Source organism: Thamnophis elegans, chromosome 1 (genome assembly GCF_009769535.1).
Source record: "Thamnophis elegans isolate rThaEle1 chromosome 1, rThaEle1.pri, whole genome shotgun sequence".
NCBI classification, from domain to species: Eukaryota; Metazoa; Chordata; class Lepidosauria; order Squamata; family Colubridae; genus Thamnophis; species Thamnophis elegans.
Window position 1 is genome coordinate 85,251,578 of NC_045541.1, and position 17,610 is coordinate 85,269,187.

The following is a 17,610-nucleotide window of genomic DNA, read 5'->3' on the forward strand; positions in this document are numbered from 1 at the left end:
AAATGGTGGAAGGACTAATTAAGTATAATTAGTAGTATCAAATACTGTATTGCACCAATCAAGAGAAGTTGCCATCCCCATTTCTCTGACCAGCCAGCATGTGGGAATGGGGGGCTGATCCTGCACGGGGAGAGAACTTCTGAGTCCTTTGAAGTTTTGGAGCTGCCAGCTAATTGACTGTCTAATGAAGAAATCCATTCCACATGCAGACAAAGTGCTATTTTGAGGCTCACAATGCTTCCATCAAAAACAATACCATCTTTTCAACTCAAATTAACAGTGTCTTAGCAGTACATTTTTAAAGGATTCTAGCTGCCCCTCTGTTTTCTAATTTGCTACTCCTTCATTTTCTACTGATTAGTTAGCTCTCTGGAGAAAATATGCAAGGTTCATTTTGGGATATATGTATGACTCCTTCCAATCACTTTCCATACATGTTGATTAGATTAGATTAGCAGAGTTGGAAGGGACCTTGTAGGTTATCTAGTCCAACCCCGTGCCCAGGAGACCCTACACCATTTCCAACAAATGGCAGTCCAATTTCTTCCTGAAAGCCTCCAGTGATAAAGCTCCCACAACTTCCGAAGGCAAGCTGTTCCATTGATTGATTGTTCTCATTGTCAGAAAATTTCTCCTTATTTCTACGTTGAATCTCTCCTTGATCAGTTTCCATCCATTATTTCTTGTCTGGCCTTCAGGTGCCTTGGAAAATAGCTTGACCCATTCCTCTCTGTGGCAGCCCATCAAATATTAGAACACTGCTATCATGTCTCCCCTGGTCCTTCTCTTCACTAGACTAGCCATGCCCAGTTCCTGTAATGTTCTTCGAATATTTTAGTCTCCAATCCCCTAATCATCCTGGTTGCTCTTCTCTGCACTTTTTCTAGTGTCTCAATATCATTTTTATAGATATGCTGTGTACCTCAACAAATCAAAATAGATAGGTGTACTTCAACGAATTAAAATAGAAATTATATCTGATATTTACAAAGAAGTATTAAATAATTTCCAATGAAGTAGTAGATTTTAGGACAATCCTATGTGGAAGAACTGTTATGAACAATTATATTCAAATTGATTCCTGTTTCAGTAACACAGTATTAACCTGGAAATGCATCCTTCTCTTTAAAAAATGCTAATAAACCACACATTCTCTCATCTAATTAAAGACTTACCAGAGCATGGCTGTATTACAATCAGGAAATATTTTGAAAAAGAAAACCCCAAAAGCTACTCAATGACTCAACATATGTTGGAGAAATCTGTTTGTGCTGACTCCATGTAAACTATGTTCACAATAACAAGGCTCAATTATTTAATTGATAATTAATAATCCAGTTTGCAAATGTTAAAATATTATGACTTTCAATTTGGAACGGCCATTTAGTAAAAATTAATGCAAAGGAAAAATCTACTTTCTATCCTTTGTTTTCCTCCAGAGATTCACCTTAGCATCATTGTATTCCACATGACTCTTTGGTAATAACTGGTAAAGACAATGCCTCCCTCGAACTATTTTGATTTACTATCTCGTATTGCATGACATTTAAACTATGGTTTGTTCTTTCAGGACCTCCCAGAAATCCTTGAAGTTCACTGTAACATTTCTAATTCAACAGAAGGCACCACAGGTATCACAAGCAATCTGGATAAAGAGGTAAGTATCTACTGATAAGTGGCACAATTGTTTAAACTGTGTTCCACAGACACTAGGGTTCCATAAGATTGTGGTGGGTTCCACAAGGAATGAAGAAAACTTCATTCAGATGCAGATGATTTTCTCTCATGATAGCTTTTCCTCTTGATCATTCTAACAATGATCTTATACCAATGGTTTTTTGTTTAAATTTTCATTGCAGAGCCTTACAAAGTTTGAAAACCTCTGCTCTACTACATCCTAATGGGGTGCATGCAGACATTCCTTATCTCCAGTTAAAAGAAGCATAAATAATTAGATCCATTAAAATTTCTGCAGCCGTCAATCAAGAGAGCCAATATTGGCCACGTAGTAGGATTAATTTTAAGTTTTACATCAACAATATGGTACATTCATATGACACATTGCTTTACTGAAAAGATAACGGACAGATTGGGGCCAAGGTAATTATTTAAATTTAGTTTCTAGTGCAGTGAATCAGATTTTATGTTTTCCTTTCGTCGTATATCAATAGGATCTAAGTATAACTAACTTAGATCTAATCCAGTGTAAAGCAATGTATTATTTTCACAAGTGTGTGAAAGCAATAGTTTGCTACTGTGGGTCCCACACATGTAATCTCTTACTTCTCCATGCATTACAACTTCAACCTTTTTGAGATCTTGCTGTTACTTTAAAAGCAAGATATGGAGTCAGAGTTATTCTAAACACAATTTGATGATGCAGTAAAGACTGGAATAATTACCCTGTGACAAGATTATACTAAGCCGTTCATTCAAAGTACTCAGCAAACAAAGTTAGCTGGCAGCAAGTAGAATTTTCATGCCATGCACCTTTTATTTTAAAAAAAGAATCTACCACACTTTATCAGAAATGCTGCCCAGTTTAAATCATGTTTAGAAACAAAAAGAGCTCTAGAAAAGAGAAGTGAGATCTTGAAGCTGCCTTTGAATGGACACAGTCTTCTGCATTAGAGAGATATATATATTGGACTATCTAAATCCGTGATGGAGAATCTATGGCACAGATGCCACAGGAGGCATGCATAGCCCTCTCTGCGGGCATGCCAGCCGTCACCCCAGCCCAGCTCCACCACATATGTGCATGCACCTCCCACTGGTCAGCTGGTTTTCAAGGGGGCACATGCGGGGAACATGCGTGCACACGGGCGGGGAGGCAGGGTGCATATGCAGGGGGGCTCACATTGCATTTTGGGGTTTTGTGCACAGGCACACACACATACACTGTTTTGGGCTTGGAAGACCTCCTGCACCAATCTGGAAGCCAAAAAGAGGTGCGGGGCACCATGCAAGACCCCCACCCCATTTTGGACCTGGAAGCCAAAATGGGGCAAAGAGGGTTGCCCCACTTTGGCTTTGGCCAACCTAGAAGCCAAAATGGGGCAAAGGGGGTTGCACATGCACCCCGTGTCCCATTTTGGACCTGGAAAGCTTCCTGTACCAACTTGGAAGCCAGAACGGGGCATGAGGGGGTGAGGCACATGCGCATGGGGGGGGGAAGGACAAACATGCATGCGTGGGTGCATGTGCAGGGGGTGCTCGCATTGCATTTTGGAATGTTGTGTGCACGCTTTGGCACCAAAAAGCTTAGCCATCACTGATCTAAATTATAGTAATTTAAATAAGACCACAAATATGATATAATTTCAGACCTCAAGCCATGATATAGGATTTTTCCTTTCGTTTCTCAGGCAAGCGCTCAGGTCTGCCATTTCTGACCTCTGGAACAAATTTTAAGACTGGATAGGAAGTAACCAAGTAGAGGGAGAATCTATTCTTTGGTGAGAAGAATTAACCCACAAAAATGTGAAGAAGGTATACAGATCTCCCACCCAACCTTTTTATCATTGTGTTCTATTTCCTCTTTTGTAGTGCCTTTGCTTTTGAGTTGATGCTTATCTGACCCCTTTTGTAAACCCGGATATTTTTAAGAACTTCTAAAAATGTCAAATTGTTTGCCAGGCACACTTAGGTTGCTACCTTCTGATTGGCAAGGTGTCTCTGAAATACTTGACATTTCTTTCTGCCCTTGTGAAAATGAATGCAACCGATTGTGAAAACAAACAGAGGGATCTTAAGGCTGTGATCTTAAACCCACTAAACTGGAAAAGAAGTCTCTTCACCTGCATCAATTAAATATCACTGACTCTAGACTGAATATCAAAGTATTCAGTAATAGAAGTATTCTTGGACTGAAAGAGAATTTGATCTAAAGACCTAAAGGGTCCTTTGAATTAAATCCTGGTGACATCAAGGATATCCATCTTATTTTCTTTCTCACCAAATAGAAATGGTTTCTATGTCCTTCTTCCATGGTCTAGCCTAGAACCCTGATATTCTAATTGTTTTCATCCAAGTACTAACCGGGCCTTATCCTACTTATCTTCCAAGTCCAGACCAGATTGTTCTGCTAAAATCATCAATTGAGACCTAATTCTGACAGAAACCTCGGTTGGTGTATGTTAGTTGAAATTGTTTTACATGCCCTTAGAAGCATGGTGGGTGAGGTGTATCCCAAACTATATTTTCCTGACACGGGAAACTATGTGCAAAGCATGCAAGTGCCATTTCATACCGTATTTTCTCATCTGTATGGCGTGGCCAACTTCATCATGGCCAACTCGGCGCAGTCAACTTGCCATGGCTTGCTCATTGTGGGATAACTTATCATGGCCAATTCATTGCAGGACAAAAGTTACACTAATATTGAAGTAATGGTGGAAGAAAATCATTAAAGAAAGAATGCAAAAGGAGGGACAAGATAAAATGTGAATCACAAAATTTAATTTTTTAAATTAATTTTAAATATTTAAAGTGAATTGTTGAATTGTCCTGCACTGAGTTGTCCTGCAGTGCGTTGGTCTTGGGGAATTGGCTATGTTGACTTGACTGTGATGAGTTGGCCACACCAAGTTGTCCCATTCTGTCTCCGCAACCTGCACAAGCACTTCCCTAAAACATTAGTCTCCCCAACTTTGAAGTTAGTTTTTCTTGAAGTTCTTAGTTTTAACAACTCCCAGATTGATTTTTCTCTCTAATCATAATTAAATAAAGTCTTGAGCATTTTTGTCAAGTGTCAAAATGGAGCATATAAATATTATTTTAGGAATGTGGGTATAAATTAATTCTAGAGCTACTAGTATTCAGTTTAATCTTGCAAAACAAACCTGCTTTTTTAAAATTGCCTTTGCTCTTCCAACTACTTTCAACTACAGAGAGTCCTCAATTTATGATCACAATTGAGCCCAAAATTTATGTTGCTAAATGAGACAGTTGTCAAATGAGTTTTGCTCCATTTTACAATCTTTCCTGCCAGTTGTTAAGCGAATCGCTGCACTTGATAAATTACCGTAGTAATATGGTTACTGGCTTCCCCATTGACTCTGCTTCTCAGAAAGCCTCAAAAAGTGATCACATGACCCCAAGATACATCTGTCATAAGTATGAACCAGTTCCCAAACATCCACATTTCGATCACATGACCATGAGGATGCTGCAGTGATTGTTAGTGTGAAAAATAGACATGTTTTTCAGTGTGGTTGTAATTTTCAACCATCATTAGATGAACTGTTGTAAGTTGAGGACTACCTGTACTAGGTGAGATGCCTTAATACTCCTACTCCCCATTTATGATTGGGGAACTGATGAAAGCTCTGAAAGCATGATATTTGAATAGAAAAATCTGTGAGATGGATCCCTGGAAGCTTAGATTGTATTTCAGAGGACCTTAAAAGCAATGTACCATTAACTCCTCTATACAAGACTGAAAATCTACATCAGATTCTTTCCACTGATTCATTTTCATTAGGCTTTCTTGATAAAGTAATTATAAGATTTACCATGAAATTTGGAGAAAAACATTTTTGTTGACTGATATTTTTTAAACTTTCTATCTAGCTTAGGGGTGTCAAACTGGTAGCCCATGAGCCAGATGCATCATGCACAGGCCACGCCCACCCCGGTTCTGCAAAGGCAAAAAATGTCATGATACGTTGTGATATGTTACGTGACACGGTTGAGTTTTGACACCAGTGATCTAGCTTATAGCCCTGGGATTTGTTTGGTGACCTTCCCTCCAAACAATAAGGAGATGCAACCCTGGTTTCAAGGTCAGCCAAGTGCTACCACCTGTCAGATTGTATGAGAAAAGTCAAACTTGGTTTTACTTATCTCCCTCTACCCAGGGACTATTTATATTTGGAGGAAAATGTCACATCTCCAAATATCACTCTAAATCACGAAAAACAAAACCTAGAACATTTTGAGTGAGCTGATCTCACTTGTACAAACAGTTTGACCCAAAATTGTTTACCTTCCAATTATGAGTCAGTGAATATCTCCCTTGTATTTTTATTAACACAGATGGTGCAACATTATTATTAAGATAATCTTAATGTTTGGGTCTTGATTAAGTGCACGCTTATAAAAATCTCCTCTTTTCTTCTATCATTTAAGTGTAGTTCACGCCTTTATCTTAAAATGGAACATTTTTGTATGGTATAAATTACATTATTGATATACTACTATGGGAACAAAAGAAAAAAGCACACATGGCATTTATCTTGTCAGCTGCAAGATTTGTACTTTTTTCATGTATGTAGCTTTCCTGCTCTATAAGAGATTGTTGAGGGACAAATCTTAAAAGGTTTTTAAAAAGTTTGCCAACGTGTCATCCCTCTATTTCCTGGCAAACTTGATGAAAAGTTTCATGTTCAAAATCAAAATGTTACCCTTTTGATCTTTTAGCGCATCCATGTCAGTTAGATTACCATTAAAAACTGCTGCCCTATATCCAAATGGGAAAATTAGAAGCAAGCTAATCCCAGATTTGTTCAGACTGCAGTGCCACTCCGTGTGTGAACATTAAAAAAAAAATCCATTATTCATTAGCATCACAGTTGTGTGGAGCTCAATCTAGATTAAACAAAATAAAGAGACCCCAGACAGCACCATCTGCATTGTTAAGCAGGCATTTTTCGTCACCCTGTGAATTAGCGGCTTTTCTAAATGGAAATGAGAAATTTGGACAGATGTTCACTTAACTATTTAAACAGTTCATCTTAAGAAACATGAAAATGTATTTGATCCTGGATTCACCTGCCTCCTTCCAGGGGCTTTGGAGGAGGGGAGAAGAGAGACAGCATTAAACAGCTTTGAGTGTTTGTGTAAGATTTAAGCCCTGTCCAGCTGCAACCATGTTACTTTCCCCCCCTTGTTTGTAACAAATGGAGCTCCAAGCTAGTCAGAGGCAGCTAATCTTGGTTTGAACACAGCCTTCCAGCTTTTCACATATGAACATTTGACTGTTGTTCTTGCACTACCAAATTCAATGCCTCTTTTCAGAGAAAGCCATAAATGGTAGAGTTCCTGGTATTTAAGGAAGCAGCAACAAGATGCAAAGAGAATTGGAGCTGTCAGCTAGTGGACTTTTTACTTCTTTGTGCCCCTCTGCCCCAGGAACAATTCTGATCAGCTAAATGTTTATTAACTAAGCTAGATAGAATAATTCCTCTGGAACAAGTGGATTGCATTCTTTGTTAATTATTCTTGATCCCTCCATCTTTATGGATAATAAATTAAGGACCGTAAGTGCCTTTTCCTCGCAGAGTCTGAGTTCACATGGTGCATTCAACTACATTATATTTTAACCACAATGGGTGGCTAAACCATGCATCATGGTTTTTAATCCAAACTGGCTAAGCTCAGACAAAGCAACCACTTTATAGCTTAGCGTGACTTGGATCTTCAGTCGTGCTATCTAATGGGAGTTCATGGAAGAAATTTTTGCCTCCTTTTGTCATTCTCCTGTAAGCAGTGGTGGGATTCAGCCGGTTCGCACCTAATCGGGAGAACCGGTTGTTAACTTTTTAAGCATTTCAGAGAACTGTTTTTTTTGGAAGAAATCTCATTTTGTTTTTTTCCCCTTTACAGGGCTAATCCTGTAAAGAAGGCAGGAAGGAAACATTCTGGTGTTGTTTTTAGCTTAATCTTTATTGCCCTGGTTACAGAAACTGCCTATCTGGTTAACCCTTATTACATTGTAACAGCTAAGGTGAAGCGCCCATTGACGTGAGTGACATTGAGTTGGCCACACCCACCCAGTCACATGACCACCAAGCCCCACCTACCCAGCTGGTCATTAGGGCAGATAATGATCGGTTGTTAAATTATATAAAGGGCAGATAATGACCGATTGTTAAATTATTTGAATCCCACCACTGCCTGTAAGCCATTGCAACTGAAGAAAAGCCATCCTGGAAATGTGGGAGAATTTCTAGGATATAGTAGGGCTACTAAAAGGAGGAAAACTCGGGAAGGCACCTTTCAATAGAATTTGATGGTTAGCTTTCTCCTGGGATTATCCAAACCATGATTATTTATCTTAGAAGATGAGATAATTACATTTTGTGCTCCAAATGTCCATGATGAAGCTCTTGGATTAAAATAAATAAATAAATCATACATCTGCACATTCTGGCCAAGATATTTTAGTAACATGAATACTAGAAATGAAGTGGGAGGAAAAAATGGGTTAAAATAGGCATTTAAAAGCATGCATAATGATTTTTCATGTTTAAAAAAACCCATTAATGAGTAAAGAGAGCAGAAAAGATTAATGAATTTGGTATGCACAATGGACTTAGACTGAAAACAAACTTAGCTCTACCAATGGCTATGATTATTTGACTGGAACTCCATTTAATAGAAGTGTTATTTCCACAGAATTCTAATAGACTGTCAGAATCAGGCTGTCTGCAGGCAGAGAGTCAGAAAAGAAGGTGGCGGCCATGGCAGTGCAACCAAGCCTCTGCTTGTCTGTGGAGATTTTCAATCACCCAGGTTATGGTTCAGTGGTGGGATCCAGCCAGTTCGCACCTATTCGGGAGAACCAGTTGTTAACTTTCTAAGCAGTTCGGAGAACCAGTTGTTGGAAGATATCTCATTTTGTTTTTTTCTACTTTACAGGGCTAATCCTGTAAGGAAGGCTGGGAGGAAACATTCTGGTGTTGTTTCTAACCTAATCTTTGTTGCCATGCTTACAGAAACTGCCTCTTCGGTTAACCCTTATTACATTGTAACAGTTAGGCGAAGCACCCATTGACGTGAGTGACATTGAGTTGGCCACGCCCACCCAGTCACATGATCACCGAGCCCCACCTACCCAGCTGGTCATTAGGGCAGAGAACTGGTTGTTACATTATTTGAATCCCACCACTGTTATGGTTGTCCCAAAGGTGGTTTTCAAACGGGACTTTCTTGGTTTTTTTCCCTTGTAAACATTTTGCTTCTCATCCAAGAACCGAAGAAACATCTTGGATGATAAGTGAAATATTTTGAAGAAAAAAGAAGTCCAGTTGCCTTTGAAAATGCACCTCTGGGCCCAACCTCTGCTTGGTTTTTATGTGAACTGCATATATACGGAGCTCCAATTGCACTTTTGTAGCTAGCATCCTGACTTTTTTGCCCATATCTTACGGACACCACTATTTCACAGTAGATGCAAAAATGGAGTAACCATCAGTCATGTACTCCATGACTCTCTTTGGGGAATTAGTGGACCACAGCTGGAGACAGGGCTTTGTAGTAGTTTCATCTCAAGTGAAAAGAGGCAGATAGAGACCTGCTAACCTTGGATCTGTCCTCTCCTTCTGCTTTTTAGATTTCCCTGCTGTGCTTTAACACTTAGATCATTGGACTATCTAGAACAGAGACCTAACAGAGACCTCTTTATATTCTTAAAATTGATTGAGGAGCCCAAAGAACTTTTGTTTATATGAGTTATATATCGACTGTATTTACCAAATTAAATTAAAACTAAAAAAAAAAAACCTAAATGAAACTAAATGAAAACTAAAAAAAGAAATCAGTTTGTGAATGCCCCTGAAAAGGTCTTGGGGGAACCTGTGGGTACCCAGATTACACTTTTTGGGAGAACCATTGAGCTAAAAGATAGGCATCTCCTTGTAACTTTACAGTGTTATGGTAAAGATAAAGGTGCTAGTTATTCCTGACTCTAGGGGATGGTGCTCATCTCTGTTTCAAAGCCGAAGAGGTCCAAAGACGTCTCCATGGTCATGTGGACAGCTTGACTAAATGCGGAAGGCACACAGAACACTGTTATCGTCCCACCAAAGGTGGTTCCTATTTTTTCTTACTTGCATTTTTTAAAGTGCTTTCGAACTGCTAGGTTGGCAGAAGCTGGGACAAGTAACAGGAGCACACTCCGTTACGCAGTGCTAGGGATTCGAACTGCTGACCTTTCTGATTGACAGGCTCAGCATCTTAGCCACTGAGCCACCGTGTCACCCTTTTTTGGTGTTAAAAAAATCCATAAAGGTAACTCCTAAACCCAAATTAGAAGAACTCATTCCGTGGCCGGGTACAGCTTCTACCACCAAGTATTTCTACCTCTGATTCACCGTCAGCCAGGGCCCTTCCTATAAAGATTTCTAACAGAACATTGGTGAAGAAAGGCTTGGATCAATATATATATTAAAATGCTATTAAATTTATGATCTTCCCAAATCAACCTAAAAGGAGGGAATAGAGAGAATAAATCCTTAATTTCCATGGGTCATATTTCATAGGATATTCATCTTGTCGTTTCTAGGGCCAAAGCATTTTCCTTCAATCAATCATCAAATCCTCAATTCTTAGTGTGGTCCCATTAGGAAGGAAATGAGCTGGAGATACGACTGGCTTTTATCAGCTTTTTAAAAAGTTTTTGTTTTGTAAAATAAAAGTTGGCAAGCAGCAATTTTTAAAGTACAGATTTATTTTCTCTTATGTAACACGAAGGCCTAGCCAGCTTGTAAATAAGCTTAGGCTATGCAGATTTAAAATTTAACACAATTAAACTTTTACCCTGTGGTAGTAATTACGCTTAATGGCTCTTACCCTGAACTTAACCATGTCTATTGTCAACAGCCAATCTGAAAGCAGGAGTTTAGCCAAGGACAATTTTCTGTAGTTTATAGGCACACTAAAATCCTGCAAGACCAGAATCTCATTGGCTGCTGATGTCATTGTGTATAGTAGAAATTAAAGCTAATTGGCATAAGGACTGGCAGTGAATACGAATGAATTGATGGGAGAAAATGGAATAAAAGCAAGCACACTTAGTGGCGTGTGACTGTCGAAGGCAGCTTCTCATTTAAAGACTTCTTTGTTGGTAATTATAGCCGCCATCTTCTGTTCAGCACTTCGTCTTTTTCAGGCCAGGGGTACTTTCCAATAGCGGGCGTGCATCTCTGTTCAACGTTTTATACTTTGTCTAAAATGATAGGCCTGTGAGACCATTTAAAGGAGCTGGTCCTTTATTCTAAAGAAGATGGGCTTCTTAGTGAGGACAAGCAACTTTTCAAACTACAATCAACAGTAAAACTGCTTTGCCTTTCTTCTCAGTCCTTTACTTCTATGCAAATTCCCCTTGAGATTATAATTAAGGGGTAAGGGGGAGAAGCAGGGGCAGGGCCAAAGAATCAAGATGGCACCTCAGTCACCAAACTGAATCTTCAACCCTTCTGTCTGTATGTTGCACGCGGAATCTATGTGAAGAAGAGGTGGGGCTTCCAAAACTGTGCAGGCTTACAGTTTGATTTTTTTTTATCCCCTCTGTTTCCTATTTTTCTTTAATTGAACACTTTTTAAATTGAATACATGCATACTTCCCACCTTGCTCTATATAAATAATTTTCTCTCTCTCTCTTTCTCCCACCTTCTGTCTCTCTCACACATCTACAAGAAAAAACATGAAATAACAAAAGAATACAATATTTTAAAAAAACTAGGATTTTGAATTCTCATGGATAGTACAGTTTCCTAGCACACTGTTATGTAGTTGTAAATAGTTAACTATACTGAACATATTATATCACATGAAAGATTAAGAACTACTATTAAACCTGAACTAAACATGAATCTCAAGAATCTTATTTAAGATAGCATAAATCATTGAATAAATGCAGTACATCCAATTCATATTATTAAGAATCTGTTGGAGTTGGTCAGCATCCAAACTGAATGAATAAATAAATGATTTTTAAGTAACTCACTAAATCAAAGTATACACAGGGATGAGATTCAGTTGGTTTGACCGGTTCAGGCCAACCGGTAGCGCCGACGATCAGCTGAGAGTGAACCGGTTCACTCCAATGATCAGGTTAGCTTCCTTCCCTTACAGTGTACTTACCTATATCCTCTCAGTTGATTAGCACAGCAAAGCGGATTGCCGCGCCTCAGCTGTGTTACACCCCAAGAAACTGCGCACGCAATACATGATCACCATACAGGTTGTTAAAGCGGCAGGATCTCGCCACTGAGTATACATTCTATGCATTGAGAAGACTAAATTTGGGGTTATCCATGTATTAGATTATGGTTAAAGAATGGTTTCCAGTTTGAGCTGCAATCTGTGTCAGATTTACTTTTTTAATTATGTAGTTATTCTGAACATTAAAGTTGGTTAGCAGCTTTCCATTAAAGGAACAAATGAGCTTTCAGGTCAAAATCCCTGGCCTGGAAATTATTTTTCAATGGAAAATAATTTCTACTGTGGCTGTCATGTGTAGGCATATTATTGCAACTGGAATAGCTGTCATTACCTCATAAGTCTCTGAACATCTTCCAATAATGGCTGGGAGTTTGTATACCTGGATCATGGGAACTGAAGTTGGAATCTATGTGAAGATGATCCTTGCACAAACAAAGCATGGATAATGGCCAAACAAACACGGGTACCCCCAAAAGGAATTTGAGGGCCAAAGGAGGACATGTACCTCAATGTGTAGACAATGCAACTTATAGATCTAACTCAAGCACTACTTTGCATAATGATTTCACCACACATGCTATTTGGACTTCAACAGGGCATTTGTAGGAAGCAAATTTTGGAATATCACCTATTCCAGTTTTCCCCTTTCCTTTTAATTTCTATCAAAAATCCAAAGCTGCATTTTAAGAAAAGACTTGCTTTATTCCTTAGCATCCTTCCACTTGGAAGTTCTCTGCCGAGCTAAGAACCATAGTAGAGAAATCCTGACCCTGGAAAATTGCTGCCAGTTGTACCACTGGATACCTGATTCAATTCAAATATTCATTATCATGGTCACTGAGCAGCCTTACAAAAATTAATAATTATAAACAAAGACATATTAACACAACAGGCAAGGTAACAGGAGATAAGCGACAAGTCGGTTTGCCTTCTCAAACTTCTAATAACCCGCTACAGCCAAATATAGAACTGCCAGCTAAACAGTATGTGGGAGAGAGTGAGAAAAGAAATGAAAGGGTGTGTGTGTGGGGGGGAATCATTTGGCAAATTCTGCTTGCTGTCATGGAGAATTTGGTTACACTGACAATCTTAGAGACTCCATTGGAGAAAAGATGCTGTACATAAAATTCATCCAAGCAATTTTTTTAAAATAAGAAGGATTATTAAACTGTCACATAAGCTTTTATATAAAGCATCATATAATAAAACTTTTGACAATCCCCTGAAGGATATAATAGTAGTATATATATTCTTAAACCTACTTTTGAGATTTGCCGAGAGTAAAATAGTAAAAGAGAAGGGCAATGCAAGTTCTGTGATGTATAGGTTACCAATCAGTTGGTTCCCTAACTCAGCATAAGAGAATGTCTATGGAGATTCTTAGTCATCCAGGTCATGGTTGTCCCAAAGGTGCTTTTTTCAAGAGGCAAGTGGATTTTCTGGTTTTTCTATGAAGGTGTTTCGCTTCTCATCCCTACTCCTCTGCAAGGAGTATAAACCCTTCCATTCCCCACTAGCCAGAGCTGAAGAAGCTTCTTGGATGAGAAATGAAATGTTTTCAAAACAAAACAAAAAACCAGAAAGTCCAGTTGCCTCTTGAAAAAAACCACCTTTGCGTCAACATAGGGGAGAAGTTTGCAATATTCAGAATGAGATTTCTAATCTTCCAATTTTAATCTGAGCTGTTTGAGAACTATTTTTTTTTATTATTATTATTATTTTTAACGAACAGAACTTTTTTATTTTTTTCCTTTAAAAAAAACACAAATATGTCATCATTTGTCAATCATTAAGACATTGAAGTACAATTTTTTTTGTTGTGTGTACCCCTCCCTCCCTCCACCCCCCCCACCCCCCCTCCTCTTCCCCCCCCCCGACTTCCCAGAACCCGTACACGGTATGGATTTTTAACTAACACAGTCTAAAATCTATTGAGAAAAAAGAAATAAAGAAATTAATGACATTCTAGATTGACCTTAGCTTCTTCTTACTGAACTGACTTTTAACAGAGAACTATTTTATCCATCTTATACTTTAAAATCAGCGGCATAACCATTTTTCGTCAACTCTCCATATGGAAGAAGTCTGACGGTTTTCCATCATGGTTAGCAGGATTAATCCTTATGGGTGAAAAATTAACTAAAATAGGCTGTATCTTTGTCTCACCCTTGATTTGCACATATGAATAGAAGAGAATCTCATTTGGTAAACAATAAGCCTCCCACCAAAATTCTTCAGATATGTTTGCTAAATAGTCTCTTACATAGTAACATTCATGCAGAGGCTTAATTGTATTCCATTTAAAAGCGGGATTAGTACCTTGACCTCAAATAGTTTCATGATGGAAAAAATAATTTTTTGTTTACTCTTCTGAAATTAATCATCTTCTTTTAATGACTCCATAATCCTTTGCAGGGTGGAGTCTGGGCAATTGAATGAAGCCACAGAGTGTTTACTGACTGGATTCCCTTCCTGTTGCCAACACGGAGTTTTTTCAGCATATATATTCTCATTGTGTCCAGAGAGAGAAATATCTGTCTCTACCTAGGATCAAACTCACAGCCTCCTGATTGTGAGGCAAGAGCTCCACCTCTAGGCCCCCGCACTCTTCTGAAATTAATACCCTTACTTCAGAGGTGAGTTGCTGTTGTGACTCAGCAGAAGCTTGCTGTGAGTTGTTTCGGGATGCAGGACTCATTAGAGTCTTCTCCTATGGATAAAAGGACTGATGGTGCCACACCCTGGTTGCAGAAGTCAACGTTCGTTCATTCGTCGTTCGTGAGTTCAGTTCCGTTCCTGTTCAAGTTAGTGATTCAAAGAGGCACTTGGATAAGTGATTTGCTTTCTGTAAACCTGGTTTGCTGTAAGAGTTTTGTTTTTGCATTTGCTGTGTAACTTTTTGCCAGAGACTTTATCTATGTTTATTTTGGGCTCGCAACCAGCTTGAGCTGGGACTGATAAAGATATTTCCTTTGAAGTTCTGTCTGGCTGTCGTTTGTGAACGAGCGAAGAGGGGGGTCAGAACAGGTTGCTATTTTTTTTACTACCGTGCACGCAACGCTTCTGCGCATGCGGGTGGGTGGAGTGGGCAGGTGGGCGGAGCCTCCTGCCACAGCTACTACTAGTTTGCCCTATCTGGGCTGAACCAGCAGCCCCCCTCACTCTGCTTTACTTATTTGAGAATTCTGAAAAGTATAAGATATATGGCTGCTGCATTTCCCTGTGGGACAAAAGCAGCCCCAAACACTCAAAACATGTTACATGCTCAGTAGTATAATCATCAATTCTCTATTCTTGATCTTCTCTGAGAGGTCATGATCTACGACTTGTCACACTTAATCTGCACTGAGTACTCTTTGCAGAGGAAGACCAATGCTCTTAAGCACTCTTATCTCTGTTAGTAATGTGGATCCTTCCCCTCTTGGTAGACTCCTTTGTTGGAGAGCTATTTAAACAGAGTCTGGATGGCTATCTTATGAGAATGGTCTAGTAGTGGATTTCTGCACTGGGCAAATATTGAACTTGATTATTTCCAAGTTGGCTTTCAATCTTCACATTCAATTACTGTAAGAATTAGAGAGAGGAACCATATCCACCTTCAATAGGATGATCCCCCCCCCCATAAAAAGCAGTGAAAAATGAGCCTCCCACATGCCCTGGAAGATGGCATTCAGCTAGAAGAGGGCTCAGGATTTAACTGTACTATAACTAGTTTCCAAGAAATTGTAGTTGTTGCCTGCCATTATTAAGTTCTGTCAAGTAGGTTGAACTATTCCCTTATTACAATTTTTTTGGTAGAATTTAAAAATCTCTTTTTATAGGCATACTTCCTTTTGTTCAAAGATCATTGAGTAAAGAAAATGCATTGGGTCAGCATGTGGCAGCCAATGCCCTTGTTATTTTAGCACACTGGTGATCAATCCATCATTTTGGTCCATGGAAACAGAATGACTTTGCTTATTTGTTCATGTTAACAATTGCTACATAATCTAGATCAGTCCTTCATATCGGAATACAGAATAACAGAGTTGGATAGGACTTTGTAGGTCTTCTAGTCCAACCCTGCAGAATGATACGTGAATGGCAAAAATTAAAATAATGGTTTTTTTATTTTTAATAATTAAATAGAATTGTTAAATTGTCATGCAGCAAGTTGTCCCATGGTGAGTTGGCTGTGGTGAGTTTTCCTGCAGAGTGTTGGCCATGGTGAATTGGCCATGACAAGTTGTCCATGGAAAAAGTTAGCCAACAAGTTGATTGTGGCAAATTGTCCCATTCCGTTTGTGGAAGGCCAAGAGATTTGGGGCTTTTCTCAAATCTGAGGGGAAAATAATCCACAAAGCAGGGAGGGCTGCTCTGTGGAACATCTATATGCTGTATGATTTTTGCAAAATGTTTATAACCATCCAAAGTATAATAAAGACATTACTGTCATCTTTCTGTTACAGATTTAATGAAGTCATGTCTGAAAATAAAAGACATGGTGCTCATTCTGCAATAACACAACCAGAAATTCTAAACAACTCAATATTTTCATATCCTTCTCCCTTTTCCTCATATGCCTTGATGTAGGACTAGCCCCATATGGAGATTCTTCCAGACTTTGGTCTGTGTGGAAGAACTGATAGGCAGCTCTTGCAATTGGCAGTTTCAGCCCTCCCAGAGAGCAGGAAAGGGAGAGTATGGTAGAGAACCACAGAAATGACCTTGGAAAAGGAATGTTAGCACAACATGATTTAAGCCCAGCACAAAAGGGAACATTAGAAAGAAGCTTTACTTGGCTTTGTCTTAACTCCCTTTGATATAAGAGGGAAGGAAGAAAAATCCTGGCAGGCTTTCAAGATTGTGTTGCAATTGCCAATGTTAAAAAATAGAGTTCCAGTCATTGTTGCAGAATCTGTTTCCTGGATGGCCTACCTTAAATGGCTGACAGCTATCCCTATTTGTTTCCCAAATTGTCTCTTTCCAGTCATGCTAATGACTGGAAAGGCTAATTAATGGGTCAACTTTTTAATGTTCCGAACCATATAACAGCTCTCAACCAATTCCTGGCTAATCCCAAAAAAAGCTAACAGAGTTGGGATTCATAGATACTTAGAAAGAGCCCATCAGAAAATGCCAGAACTAAAGGCTGGATTGGGAAGTTTAAAAAAATAGCACCTCAGAAGAAGGAACTCAACCCAGACAAGACCGAGTGGCTGTTGTGTTTCCCTCCCAACAATTTGGCCAGTGTTCCATCACTCAGGCTGGGGGGTCAAAATTTACACCCCTCAGATAGGGTCCGCAACTTGGGAGTCCTCCTGGACCCACAGCTGACTTTTGACCATCATTTGTCAGCTGTGACCAGGGGGGCATTTGCCCAGGTTCGCCTGGTACGCCAGTTGCGGCCCTACCTGAATCGGGAGGCCCTCACAACAGTCACCCGAGCCCTTGTGATCTCTAGGCTGGAATACTGCAATGTGCTCTACATGGGGCTGCCCTTGAAGAGCATCCGGAGACTTCAGCTAGTCCAGAATGCGGCCGCGCGAGTGATTGTGGGCGCACCACGGTTCGCCCACATAACACCGATCTTCCGTGAGCTGCGCTGGCTACCTGTTGATCTCCGGGTGTGCTTCAAGGTGCTACTTACCATTCATAAAGCCCTCCATGGTAGTGGATCT

The 17,610-nt window shown here is 39.4% G+C and overlaps 1 protein-coding gene across 1 annotated transcript in view; it reads right to left on the reverse strand.

Annotated features, from left to right (window-relative positions):
* Positions 1–17,610, reverse strand: part of LMO1 (LIM domain only 1) — a 54,554-nt gene that overhangs the window by 15,771 nt on the left and 21,173 nt on the right. The gene's annotated exons all lie outside the window — the stretch shown is intronic.